At 43.5% G+C, this 27,718-nt stretch overlaps 1 long non-coding RNA gene across 3 annotated transcripts in view; it reads right to left on the bottom strand.

Moving 5' to 3' along the window:
- The window catches only part of LOC109249016 (uncharacterized), a 56,788-nt gene that overhangs the window by 7,961 nt on the left and 21,109 nt on the right, over nucleotides 1–27,718 (bottom strand). For 2 of the 3 annotated variants that reach the window (XR_008419513.1, XR_008419512.1), the window contains 2 exons: nucleotides 11,559–11,737; nucleotides 9,955–10,043 (listed from right to left, as the gene is read on the bottom strand). This is a non-coding gene — a long non-coding RNA (uncharacterized LOC109249016). Of the gene's footprint in view, nucleotides 1–9,180; nucleotides 10,044–11,558; nucleotides 11,738–27,718 lie in introns of those variants that run through there. The other variant, XR_002072407.2, reaches the window with a different exon arrangement.

The raw sequence follows: 27,718 nt of genomic DNA, 5'->3' as shown, positions 1-27,718 counted from the left end.
ATGCCCCAGCTAGCGGGGCATGGGAGGATCGCAGTGGAGTGGGCCTCCACTGATTTCGCCCCAGCCGGGCAGAAGAGGGGGTGCCTCATTACCGCTCCTCTCATGGTCTCCACTGACATCATGGCGGGCATGTCCGGAGGGGCCTCACTACTGCTGGGCAGTGCTGAAAGTCCTGATTCTGCATGAGGCCTTCTCTGACACCATCCCAGTCGGGATGGGGAGAGGCGCCTCAGTACTTCCGGATGGAGACAGAAGTCCAGGGTGCCCAACTGGTCTCCATTGACATGACTACACAGAGGGGGCCTCGTTACCTTCGGGGGATGAAAGCCCCGGCAGAGAGGTTTGGGCTCCTTGTTAAAGCCTCACAAGGGTAGAAGTCCAGGCTTCCCTCTGGGCCTCACTGGCATGGGTGAGAGCGGGCTCCCAGATTCCTGTGCAGGGTTTGGCTGCAGGAGAGCAGCTATTGTCGATAAAGATCTCCGTCTTGTTAGGCTGCTCCCTTGGCTCCCAAGAGCAGGCTTCCGTTGGGGCTTTCGGGGGGCTACACTCATTGGCCTTTCCAGGCTGCCAGCTTCTTCAGCCCCAGCTCTGGGATAGATGAGGCAAAACAGAAAACTCAGGTAACTCAAAGCATCCTGCTCCTCTGATTCCAAGGTCCCTAGTTGATCTGCCTTCTCATCTCCACCTTTCAAAGTCTTCTTGTGTTTGTTTTATATATACTGCACAGGCTTTCAGTTGTACTCAGCGGGAAGAATAGGGAAGGCTTCATCTACTCTCCCTTCCTAAATGTGGAAGTTTTTACAAATCATTTTCCGACAGTTAGTAACGCCCCTGCCTCATAGATACCTCAAAGGGCTATCGTGAGGATTAAATGAATTAATTGGGCCTTTGGTATAGTATCGGACAAGTAGTGAGCCTTGTATTAAGTGTTCTCTCGTATTGTTATTAGATAAACAGTATAATGTGCTTGTTAAGGGAATAGATTTTGGAACCAGACTCCCCAGTGTTTAACTCCCAGCGCTTACCCTGAATGAATGCGGTAATCTTTGGGAAATTACTTAATCTCTCTGTGCCTAAGCTTCCCCACTGCACATGTAATCATAATAGTTTCTTCTTCACAAGGTTATTGTGAGAATTAAAATACTTAGTATATCTAAAGCCCTTAGACGATTGCCTGGCACCAAGTAAGCTCTATTTAAGTATTAGAAACTATTCTCTTAAGCTCAAGAACGTCATTTGCTCCTCACCATGCCCTGTAAAGTAAGTAGTAAAGCATCACCATGTCCATGCAAAAAGAAACAGAAGTTCAGAGGCATCCAGTAACCTGTCCAAGGCCACAGAGCCAGCAAGTGACAGACCTAGTCTCGGCCACCGGTCTTCTGATGTCACGTCTGGGGCTCATGCCATCATATGAGCACTCCGTGAGGCTTGGTTAGGAGTGCAAGGTGAAAAACCAGCGTTCATGCTTAGAGAACATGGCAGGCAGAAAAGCACTGAAATCACACCCTGCCAGTAGGGGGTGGGAGGATAGGAACAAGGTGGAGAGAGAGACAGGGAAGAGAGTGGTTGTTGGGCTAGGTCTATGCCAAGAAATGGGTGTTGAAGAAACCACCAAGAGGATGTCTTTTTTTTTTTTTAAGGTTTTTTTTTTTTTAATTTTTGAGAGCACAACCATACACAAATGGGGGGGGGCAGAGAGAGAGGGAGAGAGAGAATCCTAAGCAAGCCCACACTGTCAGCACGGAGCCGGACGTGAGGCTCTAACTCACGAAACCGTGAGATCATGACCTGAGCCAAACTCTTAACTGACTGGGCCACCCAGATGCCCCCGACCAAGATATTTCTGATGAGAGACTTATACCCCAAAAGGAGTTCTATCAATATCTCCTGTTCACAGTGTTTTCCTAATAGCTCACCACCCCCACTCCAGGCCAGTCAAATGCTCTTCAGGGCCAGGGGCCATGCCTTCCTCGATTCAGAATGTCTTTGAGTCTGAATCCTGAAGTGGGGCTCCCTCCTCAAGGGGTTCCCACTGCTGCCACTGCCCAACCTGTCACCTGTATCTTTCTGAGGTCTTCTACACCCAGCCTAGGCCTAGGGCCTGTGTTAAGTGCCACCAGCCTTCCTGGAGATACCAGCCCAGCCTGAGTTTGGCCCTACCTGAACCCCAAGCATTAACCATTTCTGCCGTGTTTTGAGATTTAATAAGTGCCAACTAATGTCTGGTCTTCTAGTTCCCTTGATCCACTTCATGTGTTTAATTGTGCGTAGCCAGAAAGACCATGGCTCTTGAGGGCAGTGGTTGCATCCTACAGGTTTTAATAAGGTGTGGCCTCACAGCATTTGTCATAGAACACGGTACAATGCAGTGAGTCAATTAATACTTATTCACTCTGAAAGAAAAGGTCACAACTAAGCAGAGCTGCCCCATGTGCGGAATATGGCACCCAGGGAAAATTTTTTTGCAAGGCCCTGTCTAACTAAGGACTTTGATTAAATAGTTTTACAAAATGTGTAGGCCCCTGGAAAGTATAGGAATTTATCAATAAAGATGCAGAATAATGGGAAGGAGTGGAAGAGATACTTTGGGGGTGTATTTACTATTCAGTCTGGCCAATGTCCAGGGACCATCTTTTCCTGAAAAGGTCCAGGAATCATCACTCACGTTCTTTATTGTTGGATGTGCCACTTCTGGATAATTTTTTATTTTCCACTACAGCAAAGGGTTGCAATGTTGTTATTACTCACAATGTTACGATCCTTTGGAACTTGTTTATATTGAAACCATACGAATCTCATCTCTGCACTTATTCAATGCCTTGTTATATCACTTACGCATGGTCCTGGAACACGCATCCTGTGACCTGTGATTACTGGTTTCCAATGATTGTCACAAAGTCATCATTGTGCTTCACTGATAATGGCCACAAATGCAAGTCTCACGTAGGGAGAATAGGGAATTCCAGAACATGTGAACAGTATTCCATTTGGGGGTCATATAAAATTCACAGTTTGGAATTTGATAGCATAAAGAGGGAACAGCATGTCTTCCAGATCACTCTGTCTTCTCTTGAACTCTAGGCTGAAATCACCACAATCTCGGAAAGTGACCCCTGTCCCTACTGATCACACGCCTGACTTTCACACATCCCCACCAGCCAGGATAGGCAAGGGGTCTGTGGGCCGAGTGAGTAAAGCTGTCACATTCTGTAAGAAGTGTTGGTCCCTTGCTCCAGGAGAGCAAGGGCCACCGTAGGCATAGGAGGCAAAGCAGGACACTGATCAGAAGGGCCCATCAGCCTTATTCATTCTCAAGCCATGGTCTGGAAAGCCTTTGGAGGAGCTAGGCTAGGCCACCTCCAAGGACAGTCTGACTCGAGGGCCAAGGAACCCAGGGAGAAGTGGAAGACGTGAGCCTTGCATCCCAGAGTACACAGGGTGAAGGATGGCCACAGCCTTCCTACTGCCCTTGGATATTGCCGAGCGGAAGAGGTCACAGTTGGAAAAGAACAGGCAAAGGCTAATCCACTGCATGAAGTCAAACTGTTATTACTAAATTCAATTAGAAAATAACTTTGATTTCAAAATGATTTTTACATTTTCAAAGTTATCTCTTCTCTTTACCTACAGTTGAGCTCCAACATCTAACCTGCTATGACATCGTAATGAGATTGATAACCAAGGTTCCAAGGAATGATATAATGAATTTTTCATATTATCATAGAGATTCTCCATCATAACTAAGAAAAATATGTAAAATGAGTGTCATTTTTTTTATAAGAAACATAACCCTTAAAAAATCTCTAAGGAAAATACCTATAATTGAATTAATTTATTATTGTCACTAAACCTTATTGAATATGTTATTATTGGCTGTCTAAAAGATGATACTTCCGTTTATTGGTTAAACATAGACACAAAACCAAGAAACTTCATGAAAAATTGCTTAATTTTTTTTAAAAGTTTTTTAATTTTTTTTAATTTATTTTTGAGAGACAGAGAGACAGCATGAGTGGGAGAGGGCAGAGAGAGAGAGAGAGGGAGACCCAGAATATGAAGCAGGCTCCAGGCTCTGAGCTGTCAGCACAGAGCCCGACGTGGGGCTTGAACTCATGAGCCATGAGATCATGACCTGAGCCGAGGTCGGATGCTCAACCGACTGAGCCACCCAGGTGCCCCCAAAATTGCTTAATCTTGATTAACACTTTAGAAGAGTTAGCATATACTTTGGTCACAGAAAATTCTAATAACTTATTGAAGTAAAATCAGCCCGCCCCTAACCTGCACAATTCTAGTCTCAGAGATGGCAGAATATGGAAGCTGGAAAGATACTCATTATCTCCTAATTGAATATTGATCTAGCACTGCCATCAGTTGTTAGATTCTGAACACCTGGAAACTCATCCTGGCCTCTTTCCATCACTTGCGTCTAGATTCTTTTGTTTTTATGCAAAGTCACTAAGAAATACAACAGATAAATTAACACGAAAGATTTCATCCAAATCCTTTAAATTAAGTACGGTAACACATTACATAAACGTCATATTCTGTGTTGGCTTTGCATGTCCCAGTAGGTACAGTGACATAAAAAATTAATAAATGTCACTAAGCTTCTTTGGTTTGATAGTCTCTTGGGCATATAGGTAGAAGTAACTTTTATGATGGTGCCTTCTAACACTGTAGTCCAGAGGTGGGCAAACTATAGTCCTCTCCCTGGCCTCCCACTTGGTAAATAAAGTTTTATTGGAGCACAGCCATTTTCATTCTTTTCCCTATTGTCTGAGGTACTGTCACGCCACAGTGGTAACGTTGAATAGGTGCAACAGAAGCATGTGATCTGCAAAGCCTAAACGTTTACTCCCTGTTCCTCTGCAGAAATAGCCAACCTCTGCTGCAGTTAGTGGGGATACTTTGGAAATAAATGCAACAAGAAAAAATGTAATCTCCTTTCTTAAAATATCTACCCAAAGAGATCATTTGTCTTCAATAAAATAGATTCCTAGCACAGTAACACATTAGCCTTACGGTTGGTTTCCCGCTAAGTGCAGATTGCAAATGTTCACCAGCCCTTCCAAATACTTAGTATCATTACAGTGACATGTCCCCCAGCCATGGGCAATGTTCTACTCTAAGCCAGAAGTTGTCCTCAGTTTTACGTTATTCTTGCTTGATTTAAAGAATCAGGCGTAATTTTATTAAGGTTAATGAAGTCCCAGAATCTCATCAGTGGCAAAATAACCTCTCTCTGGGAGCCACATAAATATTTCAGAAGTTCACTGCAAGCACCTAAGAGCCCGTTTTATTTTATTAGAACGTGACATCGACCCGTGTTTATAAATGGATTTCTATTTCTTTAACAAATGCATTTTCGAGTACTATACTTGAGGTACAATTCCTGTGACTTTTTCAGAAAAAAAAAAATGACATAAACCAGGTGTATCCGAGTGGGAAGAGGACACCCTTTGGGCTCAGAGGGACTCGGTTCAGCTCTCAGACTTTCCTCCTCTACCGATGAGGCAGTGTGGGGCGGGCTAAGGGCTCAGTGCAAGCTGCCGCACCCTTCCTCCCCAGGTGGGATAGGTGTGATATTCCCCAGGCACCCCTGGCTCCTCAAGGACAAAGGAAAGAAAACAAATGGCCAACCGATAAGGATCACAGTCATACAGGACATGGGTCTCCATCAGTTTATAAATAACTTAGTAAGCTACAAGAAAAAGGTGATCTTGTCAATAGCCTGATCTCCAGAAACCTATACACTCCAACATCACCCCTCAATAATGATATGGGAAACAAAGGCAAGAGGAAAATGGCAGGTAAAGTTGAATTTCCTCATGGCCTGCAGCCCATTGGTGGACACTTGGGGCAAATGCAGAGTATAGAGTTTCTCCAGGAACCCCCTACCTTCCTACTGTTGATGCTTTACTAGCTTGACAATAACAAGGCGTCAGGTATCTTAGGAGTCCTCTTTGGCATATCAAAGTCCCTCTGGAGGCCTCCTTTTTGACTTTGCCTCCCCAACTCCATAGTGTAGAACCAACCATTCCTCACAACCCCAGTGCATCTCTTTCTGCCCACAAGTCCTGTCCCCGTGCTTTAATAAAATCACCTTTTTGCACCAAAGACGTTTTCAAGAATTCTTTCTTGGCCACCGGCTCCGGACCCGCCCCCCCATCACCCCCAAACCTCACCACTACTAGCATGTGATAACCCTCTGAATCTGTTTCTTACCCTTAAAGGACAGGCAATCCTTACATCATACCTACACAGGAGAGTGGTAAGAATTTTATTTGAATTTATTAAAATTTTTTTAATGTTTATTTTTGAGAGAGAGAGAGAGAGAGAGTGGGGGAGAGGCAGATCGCGAGAGAGACACAGGCTCCGAGCTGTTAGCATAGAGACCAAGGCGGGACTCAAACTCACAACCTGCAAGATCATGACCTGAGCCCAAGTTGGTCACTCAACTGACTGAGTCACCCAGGGGCCCCTAGAAGTGTGGTTAAGGACTTTAAGCAATGCATATAAAAGGCAGAGTCAGAGCCAGGCACAAAGCAGGTGTACAAGGGGCAGTTTACTGAATGACAGTTAAGTGGATGCTAGGTTTGCATATGTCTGAACGTTTGTGTCCCCTCCATCTCCCCAAATTCATATGCTGAAATCCTAACATCTTATGTGATGGTCTGGGAGGTGGGGCCTTTGGGCGGTGCTCAGGTCATGAGGCTGAACCCCTCATGAATGGGATTAATGTTCTTATAAAACAGACCTCACAGAGTTCTGTAGCCCCTGCCACCATGCAAGGACACAGGAGAAGTCCGTGACCCAGAAGAGGGCCCTCATCTGTCCACGCTGGCACCCTGATCTCAGATTCCAGTCTCCAAAACGGTGAGAAGTACATTTTTGTTGTTTATGAGCTACCCGGTCAGTGGTATTTTTCATAGCAGCCCCAATGAACGAAGACAGTGGGCATGGCTAGTTTTCCTTTCAAATTTCCTTTTGACTTAATTAAATTTTCCTAGAGGTGAACAAGGTGCTACTTTCAGTAGTGATACTTAAATTTATTCAGGCAAACTTTAATAAATTTAGGAAGCAATACCTTTAGTGTAAACAGTAGTCTCCAAACACAGTTTCTAGTTCCAACTAGGAAGGGGATATGGAACCAAGGGAACCCAGCAGGCTCGAGCCTGCCCAGGCATGTCCCTGATGTCAAGGACACGTCTTAACCCCATTCCCGACTCCTGCAATGCTTCACCAAAGCTTGCTATCGGTCACACAGTGGCTGGAGAACTAGGGTTTGGATGATTCCCTGCAAAACTTCCATCTCAACAGCAAAGACAATAATCATCCTTACAGAGATGCCACCTAGCTGCATAATGAATGCTCCATCCTTTGTGGGGACTGGCATGGAGTAGAGCACTGACAGCAAGCTGACTTGTACACCCACCTCGACAACTTCAGCTGTGTGACCTCAGACAAGGCTCTCAGTGATCTGAATCCCAGCCACTGCTACAGAGATAAAGGAGATCTCGGTGGTCTTGCCAGATCTCAAAAGCCCTCTCCATCTGTGAAATGTTACATATGCATGGACTTTAATGGACCAGGGGACTCTATGCTCATCTAGAATGTCTGCTTTCGGATTTGAGACAAGTTTCTCAGACCCTTGTACCCTGAGATGGCCCATATTTTCCATTTTTGGAATTGCTAAGATTTGGCCCTCGCAATTCTCTGGTTTCCAGAGGTATTAAACACAATAAAATGACAGTCCCACAATCACTTAGTCACCTATTCTAGAATCTTGCTAGAGGTTGGTGCATTCTAATTGGTTTACTCTTGACAGAAATCACTGTTAGCTCCTCTTTGAAAATTAGGACAATAGTCACTGATGTGGGAAACGAAGGCAAAAGAAAAAATTAAATTTCCTTACTACTTACAGCCCAATGACAAGTCCTTGATATAGGCGGAGTGACCCTCTTCTAGGAACTCAGCTACCTCGATGTTAATACTTTGCTAAGGGCAAAAGGCATGTTAGCTTAACATTATCCCCATCTCCAGGACGCTGTAAGTCTTCTTTAACATATAGAAATTCCTTTGGGAACTTCCTTTATCTCTACCTCCAAGATATATATTAGCAATCACCCTCCCAGCATATGGCCCACTGATAAACATCTGAAGGGTCTCATGATGGAGGTTTTACTAAACAGTAATAAATGACCTTTTCCAAACAATAGCTAACTCCCTCAAGGCCCTGGAAACCTTGCTTCCAAAATTCCTCAGAGACTTTCGCTGTCCCTAACCCCCTCCCAACTTGAAGGTATGTAATCAGTCACCTGTCACAACCCCCGTGCAGCTCTATCTGCCCACGGGTCCTGTCCCTGCACTTTAATAAAACCACCTTTTTGCACTGACGGTGTCCCAAGAATTCTTTCCTAGCAGCCGTTTCCTCTGAACCCCAACATTTTCAAATCAATCACCAGCCTCTAAGCTTTAGTGACCTTTGCCCCTGTGCCCTTAGCTCAATCGCTCCTCTGTGCACTGCTCTGGACAGTTAGGGGCTGAGATCCTGCCGGCCGTGCTTTCCTGGGCCCTTGTCCCCTGCTTCCCGTTGGATGCAGGCTCCAAGGGACCCTGGAAGGTACAAAGAGTAGAGAACCGACTCTCTTCCCATCTTGGCTGTCAGTTTGGGTGGAAGGGGCAGCAGCAAGAGTGGCAGCAGCTACGGCAGCCGGGCCAGCGCCTGGTGGGGGACAGGGGGGTCCCACGGCTGCAGCAGTGGTCTGGCAGCTCCCAGCAAGGCCTGCTCTGGGGTGTCCACTCCTGACTCCTGAGTCACAGCGGCCCCGGCTCGGGGAGGAACTGCTTTCCTGGGGTTGCTCTTTTCAGTAACCTGATTTTTGTTTTCCCTCTTGCTCCTCCAGCCTTTCCCCCGCCCTTGGAACCAATTTTTATATTAAGTTCCCTCTGTTTGAAATATCTAAACGGTTTCTCTTTCCCTAAGTATATCCCAACGAATACTATATATAATTTGTCCGAGCTTGAATCCTTAAACTAATTGAAAGCTTCTCTTATGATCTTTAATTTTGAAACCTGGAGCTTGAAAAGTCTGTATCAAACAGCTGCTCATTTCACAGAATCAACCAACAGAATGTAAAAGAAAAAAAAGGTGTTCTTGTCAGACTCCAGTAAACCTCAAAAACAGGCCCAAATTATTTAATGCATTGAAAAGTGTTCATCAGTTCATCACAGTGCCTCCTCATTTGCGATTTGACAATATACTGGCCATGGAAATGTTTTACTGTGACAATACTCACTATGATGAAATTCATTCTGCAAACAACTTTCTTTGGAGTATTTTTTTTCATCTCAGGATTATACAAAACCAACTGACACAAATAGGCACAATAATTCCTGGGCTTTTAGTTTCGAAGTCTGTTTTCCCATCTGTTAACCAAAGTCTAGGTCTCTACGGCCAAAGTAAAATGGAGGACTGTGTAATTATCCTTTGACTCAGAGACAAATAAGAATATCAGAGTAAGGAAGGGACATCTGTGCTCATTTGACTCAACACCTGTTCAGATGTAAGATTCCTTTGAAACATCTAATAACCATGGAGTGGATATCTATGTTCTGTTTGCGTATCCTCAATGATGGGGCACTCATTACCTTGCCAGACGGCTCATTCATTTGTTGGACAGCTTGAATTTCCAGGGATGTATCCCTTTTATTAAGTCCAAGGAATGAATAGGCATGACTGGAGTTTCTACTCGTGGGTCCTGGTTATTCCATTTAGATTTATAAAGACTAAGCAGATACCCTATTCTGCTTGAAAGCTGTGTGGACCCATGTAGAGATAGGCATGATGTTTCTTTAAGGAAACAATTCCAGTATCAACGGAGGCATGTCAGTGAGATGGAGAAGTTCTCGGTGTCAGGACGATCCCCTGATTACAAATTGAAGGCTTACCTCTTCCCTGGAAATGAAGAAATTGAGAACACGACTGGTCTTCCTTTCACAGTTTTGATCAGGCTCCTTCAGAGAGCATAGCTCTCCACCTTCCACAAAGAGGCAGACTTTCAGAAAGGTTTTAGCCAGGAGTGAGGTCATTGTAAGCCACATTGTCTCTAAGGACCCTTCCCTTTATCCAGAAACTTAAGGGTCAACCAAGAAGCCAAGAAAAACATACTTTTTTGAGAATGTGACCCGGAAATATTTATTGGAAATATTTCTGGCACGTCATTGTGCTCGTGTGAATGGTGGTGGCGGAGCAAGATGGAGACAAAAGGAGACTTAGTGAGAGACACGCTTTAGAATTTAGATGGGGGCTGAATTTTAATTGGCTTTGCACACCATACATAGCAGCTTGACTGTTACCTTACAGCAAAGGGGAGCCGCTGGGGAATGCTAAGCATGATTGCAATTGTACCGTAGAAAGATTTTCCTTATGGCATGGCAAAGCATGAATTTGGTGGAGACAAGATTCGTGATAGGCCAGCTAGTCAGGGGCAATAATTCAGGAAAGAAATGAGAAACAAGTGAATCATATGCTGTCGGTAGGGCTGTACAGGAATGGAATCAAGTCAAAAGGACGGAATCAGCAGGATTTAGTGACCGAATGCAGAGGATAAGGGAGAGGAAGAAATGGAACACGATTCTCAGGCTTCTAGCTTGGGCAACTGGGCAGACGGGGGAGTCACTCACCTCACAAAAGAAAGGAGCGCAAGAGGAAGAGCACGATGAGGTTACTGGGGTTGATGAGTTCTATTTGGGGTATGCTAATCTGAGTGCCTCTAGACCATGACAACACAGATGTCCCACAGGAAGTTGGATAAGTGGATCTGGCCCTCAAGAGAGAGAAGGCAGGAAGTCTGGGTTTTGGAGTCGTGGGCATGTGGGTAGTAGCTCAATCCATTGACAGCATGAAATGCATTTTATCCTTGATTCATGTACCCATTAATCTATCCATGACACAAATATTTATTGTTTATACGAGCAACATGGTATGGGTGGCTGAATGTTTACGCAGCAGTGAACAGAAGGCGAAGGTTCTGGCATCATGGAACTTACATTCGAGTGGGAAGGAGACCCACAATAAGAAATACAATAGCATGCAATGCCAGATATATCAGTGCTCTCAAGAAAAATACAGGACATTAAGGGAACAGAGAGTGGTAAGGGATCACAGAAGGCCTCTCTGAAGAGGTTACATCCAAGCAGAAACCTAAAGGAAGAGAGAGCACCCCATGAGAAGACAGAGGGGAGGAGTGTCCCGGATGGGCAAAGGCTATCAGACTTGTTTGAGAAACACCAGGGATCTTCAAGGAGAGTGTGCAGCATAAGAACAAAAGAGGACCAAGACCAAAGACAGAACTATGGAGCTTATCAACCTTCAAAGTGGGAACAAAGAAGGGAGACTGAGGAGGGCTGATCAGAATTATAGAAAGAAGGGGCTGAATTTTGTATTCTGTCGATTTAACACCATAGTTTGATGATTCTCTTCGTAAATATCCACCACCCCCTATTTATAATGGTGTTTATGTGTATAGCAGTAGAATGAACCAAGAACTTACCTCTCCTTCACTTATTCTTTAGCCACAGAGGTCTTCCTATAGTTTTGTGAATGTCTGCCTCTGAGCCTTTGGTGTTCGGTTGCCTCTTGCCAGAAGTTCCGGGGAAGGGCTGAGGTGGGGACCAACTCCTCCTTCACCTTTGGCATTCCACTGGATCCTCTGGGAAGTTTCATCTGAAGCTTGGAGACAAAGATTGGTTCTTCAGTTATTCACTACTGAAGTCATTTGTTCTCCTTTGGGACTAAGTACTTGTTTGTTTAATGGTCATCTCACTGGACAGTGAACTCAAGGAGGGTGGAATGCATTTCTGTGTTGTTCACCCCATATCCCTAAAGCCTTTGCGACACCAGATACAAAGTACACGTAGAGATCGCTCTGTGTGTTCTAGCCTATGGACAGACTGTACCACTTCCTCTGATGACCAGTTACGCTCACAGCACGACCCAGAAACCCTTCATCTGTCTCTGCAAATGTGGAGAACCCTGCTTCAGTCTCACAGATCCTCAGAGCAGAAATTCAAAAGGACTATGAGTTTGGTTTAGATTCAATCCAGATGATATTTGAATGTTTCCCTTTGGTCCACTACTTCTTAAGCAAAGTAAGTTCAAAAGGACTTACTGTTATTTTTCAATGTTTTATTTATGCGTGTGCGCGCTCTCTCTCAAAAAAAAAAAAAAAACCTTAAAAATAATTATTAGCCACAGATATTCTACCAGCCATATGTGTTTGGGGTTTTCATTCTGGCCATTACTTTATGTCGACTGACGGTATTTGCATCAAAGCAGCCTGGCACACAGCACACACTTTCTCTTTTTTCTCATTCTTTCTTTCTTTTTTTTTTTTTATTGTTTTGCAAAAAATGGCTAAAGCGATATTCAAGTGGCAGAACTTTTGTGAACAGTCAGTTTGATATTAATGCTGCTAAAACGTATCTACCCAAAAGCATTTGTTTTTTCTTCTAACCCCTGTATTTTCCAGGGGATCTTCTCAGTATAAGAATGTGAAGCTTATCTACTTAATAATGTTATGCCTACATCAAAACGTATTCTCAGAAGGACCTGGAAGTTATACAAATCAATGTCAATGGTGCAGTAGTAATTATAGATATTTTCAGTTCTCTTCTGATTGTTTAACTATAGTTTCTAAGATTTAAAAAATAAAAAGTATTACTTATGTAAGAAAAATAAAATTACATTTGCAAAAATAAATAGAAGTTACCTTTGAAATATGTTTTGTACTAGATTTTAGAATGTATCCCAACTGAGCACTAGAATTATATAGTCAACAAAGACCTATATACATATTTTATATGTATAAAAAAGCCAAGGAGGTTTGATAATTAAGTACACTTATAGGATCTGTGGGATTTTATGAACTATTAAGTCCATAACCTTGAGGCTGGATTACCTTTCTGGACAGCTGGGTACTTGTCCTAACTTCACTGAATACATTCTCTGGTTTATTGGGAGGGATGGACAGGATGTTGTTATAACATTGAATTCTGCCCAGTGGAGAGCAAGGAAGTGAACACCATCTATCACACTTTGGTACCAGCATGGGCAGTAGCTGCACAAGTGATCTTCTGGCAAAGTACCAATGATCCGTGATGAAAAAGGAATTTCCATGTTACCTCCTAATTAAGACAGGATTATTATTATTTTTTTAATGTTTATTTATTTTTGAGAGAGAGGAGAGAGTGGAGAGGGGCAGTGAGAGAGAGGGACAGAGGATCAGAAGCAGGCTTTGCACTGACAGCAGAGAACCTGTCGCAGGGCTCAAACTCCCAAACCGCGAGATCATGATCTGCACCGAAGTCAGACGCTTAATGGGCTGAGCGACCCAGGGGCTCCTAGGACAGGATTATTTTTAAAGAACCAAGAAACAAGTTGTTCTGTGCTCCTCTAAGAGGTCATCTTAAGGAGCCAACAAGATCACGTGTCAGAACGCCACCCTCTAGCTGCTCAGGACAGCGTCCTGGCCCGTGGGAAATGGACGTGCGCCAACATTTGAGTTGTTTCCCTGGGTTTGCCTGAACAGAACTCCCTTTTCCCACCAGTGTCAATGCAAAACGGGCTCAGCTTCTAAACTGTTAAGCTCATCAATTTACTCACTCATCACTTACTTGGACAAGTAATTTTTGAGCACCAACTATGAGCTAGACAATGTTCTAGGTGCTGGGGACACTGGAGTGAAACAGAAGTCTAAGATCCTGCTCTCATGAAGCGTACATTTTAGTGGAGAACAGAGAAAATAAAAAAATAGGTACACAACAATGTAAGGCCAGGTATTATTCAAGATCATAAAAAAAAAAATTAAGCAGAACAAAGGGATAGAGAATGACAGAGTTTCCTCCATCCTGTAAGGTATCCAGATACAGTCTGTCTGGGGAGGCGACAGTCGAATGGCCTGAGGGGAAAGCCTTGTGAGTCAAACATTGTAGGCAGTGGGAATAGTAAGTGGGAAGGTCCTGAAATAGAAACGTGTCAGAGGTACTTCAAGGTTGTAGTGTGGGCGACGTGTGGTGAACAAGGGTGAAAAAGGTGCCCAGGGGACAGATGAGGGAGGGTCTTGCACATCAGGGTAAGGATTTGGGGTTTTACAATGTGATTAAAAGTTGCTGGAGAGTTAAAACACTAAATACTGATCTAACCATAAAAATTGCTTGACTCCGTTGAGAGTTAGGGGCAGGAAGTGTTCACGCGTGCGTGAGCAGTGACATAGGGGAGAGGTGTAAGCAGGCTAGATCCATACGTTTCATAAAGAAATCACAGCAATGCCCAGACCTTGGAAAACAATTGAGAAGCAGTACAAGAAAATTATTTAGAATCAGAGACACAAACATTCTTTAAAAAGCTGAACGAGTTGAATGCAGTTACTTGGAGAGTAGAAAATGGGGAAAGGAATGAAAAAACAAATTGTAAGGCTTTCTGGCTCTCCAAACTATGAACATGGATAAAGCTGACCTTAAAAACTTTTTTTAAAAATGCAAGAAAGAGAAATGTAATATGAAATGAAGACAGAAAGTGTAGAGCCGCAGTCTCTAACAGCACTTTCTTCGATGATGGAAATTATATCCAATATGGAAGTTACTTGAAGTGTGACTAGTGTGACTGAGAAATAAATTTAACATGTCATTACGTCCTTTTTAAAAAATTTTTGAAAGTCTGTCTATTTTTGAGAGAGAGAGAGCGAGAGGGAGCGTGAGTGGGAGAGGGGCAGAGAGAGAAGGAGACACAGAATCTGAAAGAGACTCCAGGCTCTGAGCTGTCAGCATAGAGCCCGATGCAGGGCTCGAACTCATGGACTGCGAGATCATGACCTGAGCCGAAATCGGATGCTTAACCAACTGAGCCACCCAGTGCCCCTCATTATGTTCGAATTAATGTAAATTTAAATAGGCACGGGTCGCCACCAGCTGCCGTATGAGACAGTGCCTCCATAGGCAATGACCTGCTCCTGCCTAGGATCTACTTTGTTTCTATAACTGACTCTGCTTTCTCCTTCTTCATCTATTTTTCTATCTCTGCTAGATTATTTCCATCAGCTTGGCTAAAATATTATTTATCCATCTTTTTAAAAATGCAGCTCTGACCCCATCCCGCTGTGACTATCCATCCCATTCACTTCTTTGTTCGCTTCATGGCAGAACTCAAGAGTTCTCTATCCCCGGGCTGTTCTACACAGCAGCTGCTAGCCACATGTGGCTATTTAAATTTAAGTTAATTGCAATCAAATAAAAGGTAAAGTTCAGTTCCTAGGTTGCACCAGCCATATTTCAAGTTCTCCATGGCCACATGTGGCAAGGGACTGGTGTATTGAACAGAGACAGTACGGGACATCTCTATCATCAAGGACAGCTCTCTTGGACAGTGCTGATAAGTGCTGGAGGGAGGGCAGAGAAAACGGGTACAGTTGATGGTAGTCTGGCAAATTTGGTCTGGAAGGATAAGAATGTCATCTTCTAGCTATTTCTTATTTTTCCTCAGTGGAATAAGAAGTAAGGTCATCAAGTGACAGTGAGGAAGGAAGGGGAGGGAGATGTTGCAAGATGGGAAGAAAGGAGATGGTAGGAAATTAACTTTCTAGAGGACAGGAAAGCAAATGCGTAAGGGAAATAAAGAAGAGAGTTTCCTCCAAGGAAAATTGGAATCATTATGCTTTATTTTTAGTTTTCTCAATGTTGTTACTAAGAGGCCATCGTTAAAATTGGCCAGTGTAGGTGGGGATGGAAGCATGAGCCAATATTCCAGCTTCCCCCATACTGACTTTGAAATCAGACCAGTCTGAGAAATCTCATGGGCATGGCTGTGACCACAACCTATGCAGCAGGAAGGAAGGGGTGGTCCCTTCCTGGAGATGTTTTGCAATGATAAGGTATGGGAACTTCCTCTGTTACGTTTTTTTTTTTTAATTTTAAGAACTAGAAACTGACTCAATCAAACTTAAACAAGAAAAGGAGATGGACTATAATGATACAGGGGTGTCTCCTGGAACCCATGGGAATATAGCTGGGGACTTGAACTAGGGGTAGCCGGGGGAGTAGAAAGCTCCCAAGGACCCACATCATATTTCTCTCTCTTTCTCTCCTCCCCTTATAAATATGGTTTCTTATCTCTTCTTCTGCACAAAAAGTTTTTTTTTTCTTTTCTCTAAATTAAAAATCAGCTTTCTCTACAGAATTCTCAGCATGCTTGATGGATGAGAGATGGCCAATCCCCACAATAACCTTAGTTCTTATTACCTCAAAACAAGAAAGCCTCTCAGATTAACGGGAACATTTCGGTCCCAGTCTCAAAATTTCTGATAGAATCAGATTAGGTAAATGCAGGACAACTGCCCTACACTGGTTCAAACAGCACACCATGGGTACAAACACAACATTCCTGGTCCATTCCTGGGCTGTGGGGCAGTTCTCAGAGCTCCTTGGTGCCACATCTGGGAAGTCCTTCCTATTCGATTACCTTCCCTGGTGAAACCGGAAGTGGGCGTGGGGTGGGGGCTGGAGGAGTCCCTCCATAGGGCCACACAGCTCTCCTAGCCCATTTCCTACCAGGAATTGAGGTTGGGACCTCTTTGGCAGTCACTACAACTCTCTCAAAAATGCAGTAGGCTCTGTCTATCTGTGTCCAGACATCTCCGTGAGCAAGGAACCACAATCAATATTCTCTTCGAGGGACTTCTTAAATGAGCTTTATTCCTTTGCTTTTTTGCCCCAACCCTCTCCAACTCATTCTGTTTCTCTTAGTTTCTCTCTCTCTCTCTCTCTCTCTCTCTCTCTTTCAATTCTTTTCCAAACATAACCAGTAGCAACCGCATAAGTTCTAAGGTTCTGTTTCCTGACATCTCCCCCACTGAACTATGAGTTTGGTAAATGAACCACCTTCAAGATAATCAAAAGCAACACCTTTACCGAATGTTTTGCCTTCTTCCCAGCCTCTGATATCAGTTTTCCCATTGCTACCAACTGATTGCTAAGTCAATATTTTAAGTGTATTTTTCAGCAGTGTATCACTTTTGGTACTAATTTTTGTATTGGTCAAGATAGGTTTCATTTTGTGTGTGTGCACACACACACACAAAATGAAACCTATCTTGACCAATACATATATATATATATATATATATATATATATACATACATATATATATACATGTATATATATATATATATATACACACACACATATACATATATTACATACACATACATATATTTATGTTTATGTGTACATACATGGGTATATACGAGTGCATATATATGTATATGTGTGTATACATACATATATGTATATGTATATATATGTGTATATAGGTGTGTATATATACATATACATACACACTTATGGCAAGAATTTCAGTGGCTTTGATACAATAAGGGTTATTTCATATGCATACTAGGTTTGATTATGAGCCAGGTAATTCTCCAGGGCAACTGCCTTCCATGAAGTGACTCAATTATTGAGGAGGGGTCTATCTGTCTTTGGCCAAATCATCTCAGCTGATGGTCTCAGCAACTGTCCAACAAGGGAAAAGATCACAGGAGAAATTTACATGTGTTTTTCTAAGTTTTGACCTAGAAGTGACACACATCACTTTAGCTCAAAACCCATTGGCCAGAATTAGTCTTATGTCCCCACCTAAGTACTCTGGGGCTAGAAATTTAAAGGAGCACATGGATAGTCATTGAACAGTAAATGTCTCTTCCACAGTCCATGGAGGCCTCGTGTTGAGAAAGCAAAGCTATAAGATTAAGTTGGCCTTGGGGCATCTGGGTGGCTCAGTCTGTTAAGCACCTGACTCTTGATTTCGGCTCGGGTCATGATCTCCCACAGTTTGTGAGTTCGAGCCTCACATCAGGCTCTGTGCTGACAGTACAGAGCCTGCTTGGGATTCTCTCTCCCTTTCTTTCTGTCCCTCCCCCACTCACACACGTGTTTGCTTGCTCTCTCTCAAAAAGAAAAAAAAATCAAATTACTACAGAAATGGACTCCTATCCTGGAGAGCTGCTGAGCTACATTGGAATTTGTATGCTTGAGAAACAAAATTTTGTTGAATTAATCTGCTGAGATTTAAAGCTTTAATTATTCTTGCAGCATAGCCCATCCTATCCCGATTAGTTTCAGAACATAAAAGAAGACAGGAGTGAATGGAACAACACAGCTTCCTCTCCCTGGAACAACCGTAATTCCAATCCAAATGTCAGTAGGATTTCTTTGAGAATCTGATAAAATGATACAAAGCTCATGTGGAATAATAATGGAGTGAAAATAGCCAGTATGAGAACAAACAGAATAATGAAGGACAACTAACTATACCCAACATTAAGACATGTTACAGGTAGAGAAATTACAGGAAACACAGAAAGACATTACACAGAAAGTACAGGAAATAACAAAGATGTTAGTGGAGAACAGAGATCCCAGAAATAGACCCAAATACATTTGAATATAAACAAAATGGTATTTTAAGCCAATGGAAGAATATGAATAATTTAGAAATGTTGTGACAGACAAGGCAAGGGTGGGGGATGCTAAAGTACCTCCCTTCTTCGGTTCAAATAATTTCTAAATGGATCAATAGCTTAAACATAAAACACAAAATTATAACAACTCTAGAAAAATCACAGGTAATTTTTTTCCCCAGATTTTGAACTGGAGAAGGTCAGGAGACAGATACTACAAGACTGACAAAATTACATAAAAATTAACATTTCTGCAAAACAGAGAATACCATACACAAAGTTAAGAAACAAACCACAGGATAGAAAAAAAAAATGCTTGCGATTTATATAACAGGAAGGAGATTAATTTCTTTAATACAAAAACAGATCTAACACTCAGCAAAAAGGAAAGGAAACACTCATGAAAAAAATAGGATAGTTTGTGGCAAAAAAAAAAAAAGCAAATAGACAATAAACATATGAAAAGATTTTTTTCAGCTTTTTAAATAGTCAAAGAAAAGATAAAGATAAAACAGGATGTCACTTTTTACTTAGAATCTTTGTAAAAATTTAATTTTGCTCATACTTAAGGGTATGGGAAACATATGAATTCTCACATACTGTTAATGGAATGCAAATTGCTACAACATCTTTGGGAAGCAATTTGGCAATAACTATTAACATTTTAAAAGCACATTTTCTTTAACTCAGCAATTTCCCTTCTAGGAGTTTTGCCCACAGAAACACTTGCACAAGGAGGCAAATATATACTGTACTGGGGCAGCATGTATTACAAATAATTATATTATTTGTAATGCATGCATTACAAATAATTATATTATTTGTAATATATTACATTTGTAATATAATTAGTCTATAATATTACAAATAATATTATTTGTAAGAGTAAAAAACTAGACAAAATTTAAATGCCCATCAAGAAAGGATTAAATGAACTACAATAACTTATAAAATAGAATACTATATAGCTGTTCAGAAGAATCAGTAGATTTATCCATATTGATGCGAAAAATTATCCAAACTAAATTATTTAAGGTGAAAAAATAAGGCAGAATACAGTATTATTATAAATGAAACTCCAAGGGTCACCTTTTTATACATATATTTATATACATGTACTTACACACATAGAAATTTCTGGGAAAAAAGAAATAATAGCTATGATTATGTTCAGCTGCAATTACATTATGTATGAGGGTGTAGGTAAAGAGGTTGGCTTTCACATTTCATATTTTATCCATTTGTATTGTTAGAATTTTTTAAACTTGTGCATGCATTATTTTATGCTAAAAAACAAAAATTCAAGCCATTAATCCTTCCATGGAAATACCAATTCTACATTTTTACCTGTCAATCTGGATCTAAAAAGATGTTAGCAAATAGAAAGAGGAGGGAGGGGGAGGGGAAGGAGAAGGAAAAGAAGATGAAGGAGAAAGAGGAGGAGGAGGAAGAGGAGAAAAGTGACCAAAGTTAGACATTCACAATATGGTACGGATGAGTAAACCGAATCATAATGAAAGAGGAGAGCCACAAACTTTAGGAACTGTCAAGTCCTGTTTCCACTGCAAGGAAAAAAATCCCCAGGTGTAAATAGTAGCCTTTCTGTATCAATATTTCCAAAAAATGTAAAAAAAAAAAATTTTAATGTTTATTTATTTTTGAGAGAGTGAGAGAGAGCAAGGGAGGGGCAGAGAGAGGGAGATACGGAATCTGAAGTAAGCCCCAGGCTCTGAGCTGTCAGCACAGAGCCCCACGCGGGGCTCAAACCCACAAACCATGAGATCGTGACCTGAGCCAAAGTCAGACGCTTAACCTACTGAGCCACCCAGGCGCCCCTCCAGAAAAATTTTTAATAATAACAGTAGTAGCTCATATTTATTGAATAGGGACTAATATGGATTCAGTGCTAAGCACTTTTATATGAACGCCCTCGTTAAATTCTCACAAAGTTGCTCTCACAAATTCCGCGTGGTAGGAGCACTGCTATCAGCCCCATTTTACCAGTGAGAAAACTAAGCTCTAGAGAGAGAAATTAAGAAACGTCATAAGAGACCCAGGGCTTATGTCTCAAAGCATTTGCAGTATGCTTCCATGGGCTTCCATGCTGACTCCACAACGCTGTGTGTCCTCAGGAAAGTAACTTAACATTTCCCACCAGTAAATTGAGGATAGTGATAGAACCTAGCTCACAGGGTTGTCATGGGGATTAAATGGGACACACACGTGATGCACTTAACTCTGTGTCTCGCACATAGTGTGCTCTCGGTCAATGTTAGCTGCGGTGGCTGTTGTTACAAGGCCTTTTATGATATGGTCTCTTCCTACTGGTCCCATCTCTTACCTTTCTGTGCCCTCCTCCTGTCCTCCTTGAACTCAGTCTCCAGTCCTCCTAACCTCCTTGCGTGTCTCCCATGGCTTCCCGAGGCTTGTGAGCCTCCCTTGTTCCCTCTGCTACAGTGTTACCTTCCATCCCTTCTCCACCTGGCTGACTCCTACCGTTGACCTCACCTTCCTGTATTCGATGCTCCTCCTTGAGTTTCCAGTATCGCCCTGTGCTTCCCCCTCTCCTGGTATTTGCCATACTACGGCACTCAAACGTTCTCATGCTTCGTCTCTCGCCACCCACTTATTTGTGAGGGCTTGAAGTCAGGTTCTAGAAGTTCTCCACCTGGCTTCCTCCAGGTCCAAGCATACAGCCTGGTGATATTTGCTACATGGGTTAAGTGGTGACTGAAAGAAGAGTGAGCTACTTGTCCTGCAACCTCGGTTGACCATTCCCAGGAAAGTCAGATGTAAGTGGGGCAAACGGAGTTCTTCATTCACTAAATTATTATTATTATTGGCTCCTACTGTTGTTCTAGGTGCTGAGACCACATAGAAAGTAAGATCAAACATCCTGTTCCCTGGTGGGTGTAGTCTAATATGAAGGGGAAGGAGATGGAGAACAAATAAATAAGTGAAAAGATCATTTAAATGGTGGTACATTCTAGAACAAAAACAGAACAAGGTTAAGGGTAAAGAGTGATGGGGAGTGAGAGGCTAATTTAGACTCTGTGGCCAGGGAAGGTCTCTGTGGAAGTCACTTTTAAGCTGAGGTCTGAGTGACAGGAAAGAGCCAGTCATTTAAGTCAGGGAGCAGAGCAAGCTGAAAGGCCCTGCATGGGAACGAGTCTGGCTGGAAGAGGGTCCAGGTGCCCAGAGCCCAGTTTCACCAGAAAAGGGCAGAGAGGGGTCATGACTGAGTCCATTAGGGCCTCACAGGCCATGATAAGGTATCTAGATTTTGTTCTGCCCACAACAGGAAGCCATTGGAGGGTTCACACTGGGGAGTGAGATGATCTGATCTAATATTTTTAGCTCACTCTGGCCCCTGTGCGGAAGGCGAGAACAAGCAGGTTATCACAGCAGTTCAGGGAGGTGGCTGTGGCTTGGAGCTGGGGCTGGAGAAAAGCAGGTGGATTTAGGCTTTTCCTAGGGAGGGGATGACAGGACTTGATGAATATATGAAGGGAGGAGCAGGGGACAGATTGTGGTGTCATTCACTGAGGTGGTGAAGGTGAGGAGAAACACATTTGAAGAACACTGGGGGAGGGGAGGAACCAGAAGTTCCATGCAGGGCACAGCAGGTTGGAGATGCTCTAAGACGGTGCCGGGAGCTGGTAGGTTCCATAGGCCTGAAGCTTGGTGGGTAGCTCAGCGTTGGAACTCTGAATCTGCCCGTCACCTTCCAGTGAATGGCATTTAAACAGGGGAGCAGAGCATATAAATTGGGGTGAATGAATGTGGGAGTTAAGAGGGGGAAAGAGGGAAGAGAGAGGAAGGACAAGAGGGAAGAGAGAGGAAGGACAAGAGGGTAGAGGAAGGAAGGAGAAAAGAAGGCCCCACGTCAAACTTGGAATGTTCAGAGGGGAGAGTGAGACACAAGAAGTGATTTAGGAAACACACTGAGGAAATCTTCCCAGGAGAGCATGTGCTGTCGAAGCTGAGAGAAGACAGAGACAGGCTGAGGAAAGCGCTGGGGATCCCGTCTGACAAATGTAGCAAGCGGCTGGCTCTGATAAAATCCTGGTCACTCCTGACTGTGCCTAGAACAGTTCAGTGGCATGGGGGAGGGGTGGTGAGAGGGTCAAAGGCAGTGAGTTGAGAGGGGAAGGATCGAGACAGTGGAGTCAAGTGACTCCACACCACATTTTAAAGATGTTCTGTTGTGGAAAGAGTGGGAAAGACTGTCAAGGAAGAGTGGTTTTGCTTTGTTTTTAAGATGCAAGCTCCCGGAGGCTCTGTATGCTGACAGGGTTGGGGGCGGGGGGGGGAGAATGCTATTTGCCAGAGCGAGGTCCTGACGAGGTGAGTGGGGAGGGAGAGGATCCTGGCGCAAGTGGAGGGTGAGGGCGGGCCTGAGCCAGGAGCCAGGCCATCTACAGTCCCACACAGAAGGCCGCATGGCAGAGGTGGTCACGGAACAGTCTGGCAGCTTCTGTTTTCTCAGTGGATCTGACAGAAAGGCGTCAGCCAGAGCATGTGAGAAGAGAAGAAAACAGGTGTTGGAGTGGATGGGGACAGAAGCTGTGAGGTGCTTCCTTGCAGGAGCAAGGAACGTGTGGGTGGGTCGCCTGGCACTGTGGAGAGCCCATCCCTATTTGTGGTCATGAATTAAAGTGAGACTAGTTTCCATACTTTGACGTTGCCACTTTGAGCTGCTATAGCTAAGAGTGGGTGATTCCATGGTAGGACTTCTGACCAGGACCAAAGAGGCTTCAGGAATGTACATTTATGGTATCTGAGGGAACAGAGCTGGCCTCCAGCCATACTGTGAACTAGGGAAAGCCTATTGTAGGAGTCACTACGTCTTTCCCAGCATCCCGTCCTCCTTTCCTCTTCCAAAATAGAATCCAGTTTGCTCAAGGGTTCACCCAGCTCATGAGATTCACAGGAATAGGAAACTGAGCTCGTCTCCAGCTCCAAGAATGGATGCTGATTTTTTTTTTTTAATTTTTAAAAATTTAAATCCAAGTTAGTTAACATATAACATAGTACTGGTTTCGGGAGTAGAATTTAGTGATTCATCACTTACATATAACACCCAGTGCTCATCCCACCAAGTGCCCATCACCCATTTAGTCCATCCCCCCCACCCAGCACCCCTCCAGGAACATGCAGTTTGTTCTCTGTCTTTCAGAGTCTCTTATGGTTTGTCGCCCTCTCTGTTTTTATCTTACTTTTGTTTCCTTTCCCCTAGGTTCATCTGTTTTGCTTCTGAAATTCCACATATGAGTGAAATCATATGGTACTTGTCTTTCTTGGACTGACTCATTTCACTTCGCGTAATTCACTCTAGTTCCATCCACGTAGTTGCAAATGGCAAGATTTCATTCTTTTTGATTGCCGAGTAATACTCCATTGTATATATATACCACATCTGCTTTATCCATTCACCAGTTGATGGACATTTGGGCTCTTTCCATAATTTAGCTATTGTTGATAGCACTGCTATAAGCATTGTGGACGTGCTCCTTCGAATCAGCATTTCTGTATCCTTTGGATAAATACCTAGTAGTGCAATGGCTGAGTTGTAGGGTAGTTCTATTTTTATTTTTTTGAGGAAACTCCATAGTGTTTTCCAGAGTGGCCGCACCAGTTTGCATTCCTACTAGCAGTGCAAAAGGGTCCCCCTTTCTCCACATCCTCGCCAACATCTGTTGTTTCCTGAGTTGTTCGTTTTAGCCGTTCTGACAGGAGTGAGGTCATATCTGATATTCAAAACCAATCCACGCAGCCATTTCTCTGATGATGGTTAGTAAGTAGTCCAGGGATGGGGCATGGGGCCCAAGTTGGGCCAATCAGATGGAAGGGAAGGACTTGATCCCATTGGTGGACGCCCATTGTTTCTCTCTCCCGTTTAACCAGAAGAAGGAAACCTAACGCTCCAGTATTGGCCGCAGTTGCAAAACGAAGCTGATGCTATCAACAGCAGTGGAGAGAGATGGAAATAATCTGGGGCCCCAATGACATTGTTAAATCCTTGAATCAGCCAGCCTCAAAGCGCATCTTACTTCTAAACTTCCTGTCATTTGAGACAATAAATCTCCTTATTTTTTTAAAAAACCAGCTTAAGTCAGGATTTCTGCTACTTGCAGCGAAAGCATCTTCATGGACACAATTGTTTTCCTGTATTTACACCATATTAGAAATCTTCAAACAGGCGGCCAGTGCTCGCCTTGTGCTCAGTTAAACATACGGTCTAACGGCAGCATGAATGTGTGTGTCCGGGAAGCAGGACTCAGGGTCACCGTGGCACTTCTGCCCCTACAGTTTGGGATCACCAAGAGACACGCATGTTTGTTTACACGCTGGTTTGGCCAATTGAACTTGTTTTTGTTATTCTGTGAACCAATGAAAGATGCGTGAGGAAAAGAATAATTGTATAAAAGCCACACTGAATGCTTTTACTAAACAGTAGAAGGAAAGTAGCTTTACTACTGGCAAGGGTGAGACAAGTATACAATAATTGGGAAATTTTGTTTAATCTAGAAGATTCTGAACTCAGATGGTTTCCTGACTATCTTTGAGTCATCTCTCTACTTTTTAAAGCAGTTGAGACCAGGGGGCCCCTGGGTGGCTCAATCGGTTAAGCGCTGGACTTCAGCTCATGTCATGATCTCTGGGTTTGGCTTGTCAGTTTGACCCCCGCATTGGGCTCTGTGCTGTCAGCGCAGAGCCTGTTTTGGATCCTCTGTCCCCCTCTCTCTACCCCTCCCCTGCTGTCTTTCTCTTTTTCAAAAATAAATAAAGATTAAAAGGAAAAAAAAAGATGCTGGGGTGCCTGGGTGGCTCAGACGGTTAAGCCTCTGACTTTGGCTCAGGCCATGATCCCGTGGTTCATGAGTTGGAGCCCTGTGTTGGGCTCTGGGCTGACAGTGTGGACCCTGGAGCCTGCTTCGAATTCTGTGTCTCCCTCTGTCTCTGCCCCTCCCCTGTTCACGCTCTCATTCTCTCTCTCAAATAAATAAATAAATATAAATAGATATTTTAAAAAGTGGTTTGTTTGGTTTTTTTTCTAAAAAAGAGCTGTTAGGACCAGAAACTTTTAGTTTTTTAAAGGTCTGTACAGGGGCACCTGAGTGGCTTAGTCAGTTCAGCTCACGTCATGCTCTCACAGTTCATAGGTTTGAGCCTCGCATCAGGCTCTGTGGTGACAGCTCGGAACCTGGATTCGGTTCTGTGTCTCCCTCTCTCTCTGCCCCTCCCCTGCTCAGGCCCTGTCTTTCTCTCTCTCAAAAATAAATAAACATTAAAAAAAATTTTTTTAACTCTGTACAAAACTTCAGTCAGCTGTCACACACTTGAAGAAGGGGCTTTGTCCTTTCAAAATATTGTTACATGAAGGTATATTTAGATGTTTTACTTCAATAAAATAGTCACATTGTTTTTTCATTTTTACTGTCTCCCTGCTTTTACTGAATATCTACTATAACTGATTACCTGACTAGTTGCCGGTCTGGGATCTTCCGAGGACACGTGTCCATGGCTCCCCCGCAGCCTCGTCTCCCATAGGGCCACCTGCTGCCCTCTCACGCTCTCCCCCTCTACCTCATCTGCACCCGTTGTTTAAAATTACAAGACAAGGGTATGTTTCATTTCCATAGGAAGTCAGGAAGGAGCCATGTACCCTAAAATGTTACCTGCTATTTCTGCACGAAGAGATTATAGATTTTTTTCCTTCTGTGTGTGAATAATAATGATGTGAACTAGCATTGATTTGGTAATAAGAAAGCAAAAATAGAAGATTCCTCCCCCCCCCCAGGACAAGGAATGCCTTGCCTTTTGATGAGAATTTACTCTTTATGGAGAACTTTTAGATCCATCATATCAGGGGCACTTCATACCGACCTACTGGAGAAACCACTCACTCCCACGTACAGCCAAGGAAACCAAGATGGAGAGGAGGGAGCTGTCTGGCCCCGGATGCCAGCGCTCGTAAGTCGACCCTGTTTAGACGCCTAGGTCCACGATGCCTGCTTCAACTGGTTTTTGCAGTCCTCTACATTACTAAAGGTTTCGTGAAAATAGACTGATCGCGGCGAAATATGCTTCTGGTGCCAGAATCGAGAGTTACATTCATATTGCCAAAACGTAGCAATCTATATAAATATAGTTCTAAATGTTGGAAGCCCAAGTCCCAAAAGGAGACTGGAGGAGAAGGAAGGCCTACCCAGCACAGGTGGCAGCTCCACACAAGGTCAATGTCACATGGGAGATGGTAGTAACCTTTCTCGTCCAACGCCCGCTGAAGGCTTCAAGATAAACTCCATTGGTGTGCACCAGACAACTGAGGCCCGTTGCTTAACCCCTTTGGGCTTTGGCTTTGTGTTCTATAAACTGGGAGCGCTAATACCGAAACACCTAAATCCTCTTATTAGGATTCAAATGGTAACACACGTAAAGCCCTTAAAACAGCCGCTGGTGGAGTCTGTCGTCATCATCATCTTCACTATCACCATCATCACCATCATCACCATTATCATCAATATCACCACCATTACCAGTACCACTGACACAAGTGCCACACTACAAGTGGTACCCTTACCGGTACTGTTAGAAGGAATCGCGGTACTACTGTTCTCATAAAAACTGAAAGACTTCACTGGTGCCGCCTGGTTGATGGCCATTAGAGCCAGAATATGATCAGTCAGAACAGCATTCTTCTGTAAGGATTTGTCGGAGCTGTTGGGCGTCTTCTCTGCTTCACTCAGATCTCTTCATTCTCTTGCTGAGAATTTGGCCTCTCCCGGTGGACTGGGCAACCTCTCATCACCTCCAGGAACATATCGCCTCCACTTTGGCCCCCCTCAGCCCTCTGAGAATGGGAAAATGAGTTCTCTGTGGAGGGATGACCGAGAAGCGTTTCCTCGGTTCTTTTCCATCTTGGTAGTTCGTTTTGACTTCCCATGGCTCTAGAGGTTCCAGGAGGCTGCCCACGTATGCAGAGCCACAGAGAGACTGGCAGGGGTGGGGGGAGATGAGGTTCATTCACCACTGGCCTGAACAGCCGGAGCATGGGCCCTGAGGCTCAGCAGCCCCATGACCTGGTGTCCGTCCCTCCTGACCAAGGTCCTTCCACCCAACCGGCCAAATCCACCGCATGATGACGTGACTACGGTCGGCAAAGTGTTTCCCATAGTATGTTATTTGTGCCACA

This window comes from Panthera pardus, unplaced genomic scaffold (genome assembly GCF_024362965.1).
Source record: "Panthera pardus isolate Hobbes unplaced genomic scaffold, ASM2436296v1 HiC_scaffold_6, whole genome shotgun sequence".
NCBI lineage: Eukaryota > Metazoa > Chordata > Mammalia > Carnivora > Felidae > Panthera > Panthera pardus.
The sequence above is the reverse complement of the archived record's forward strand: the minus strand, read 5'-3'. Positions and strand labels throughout refer to the sequence as shown.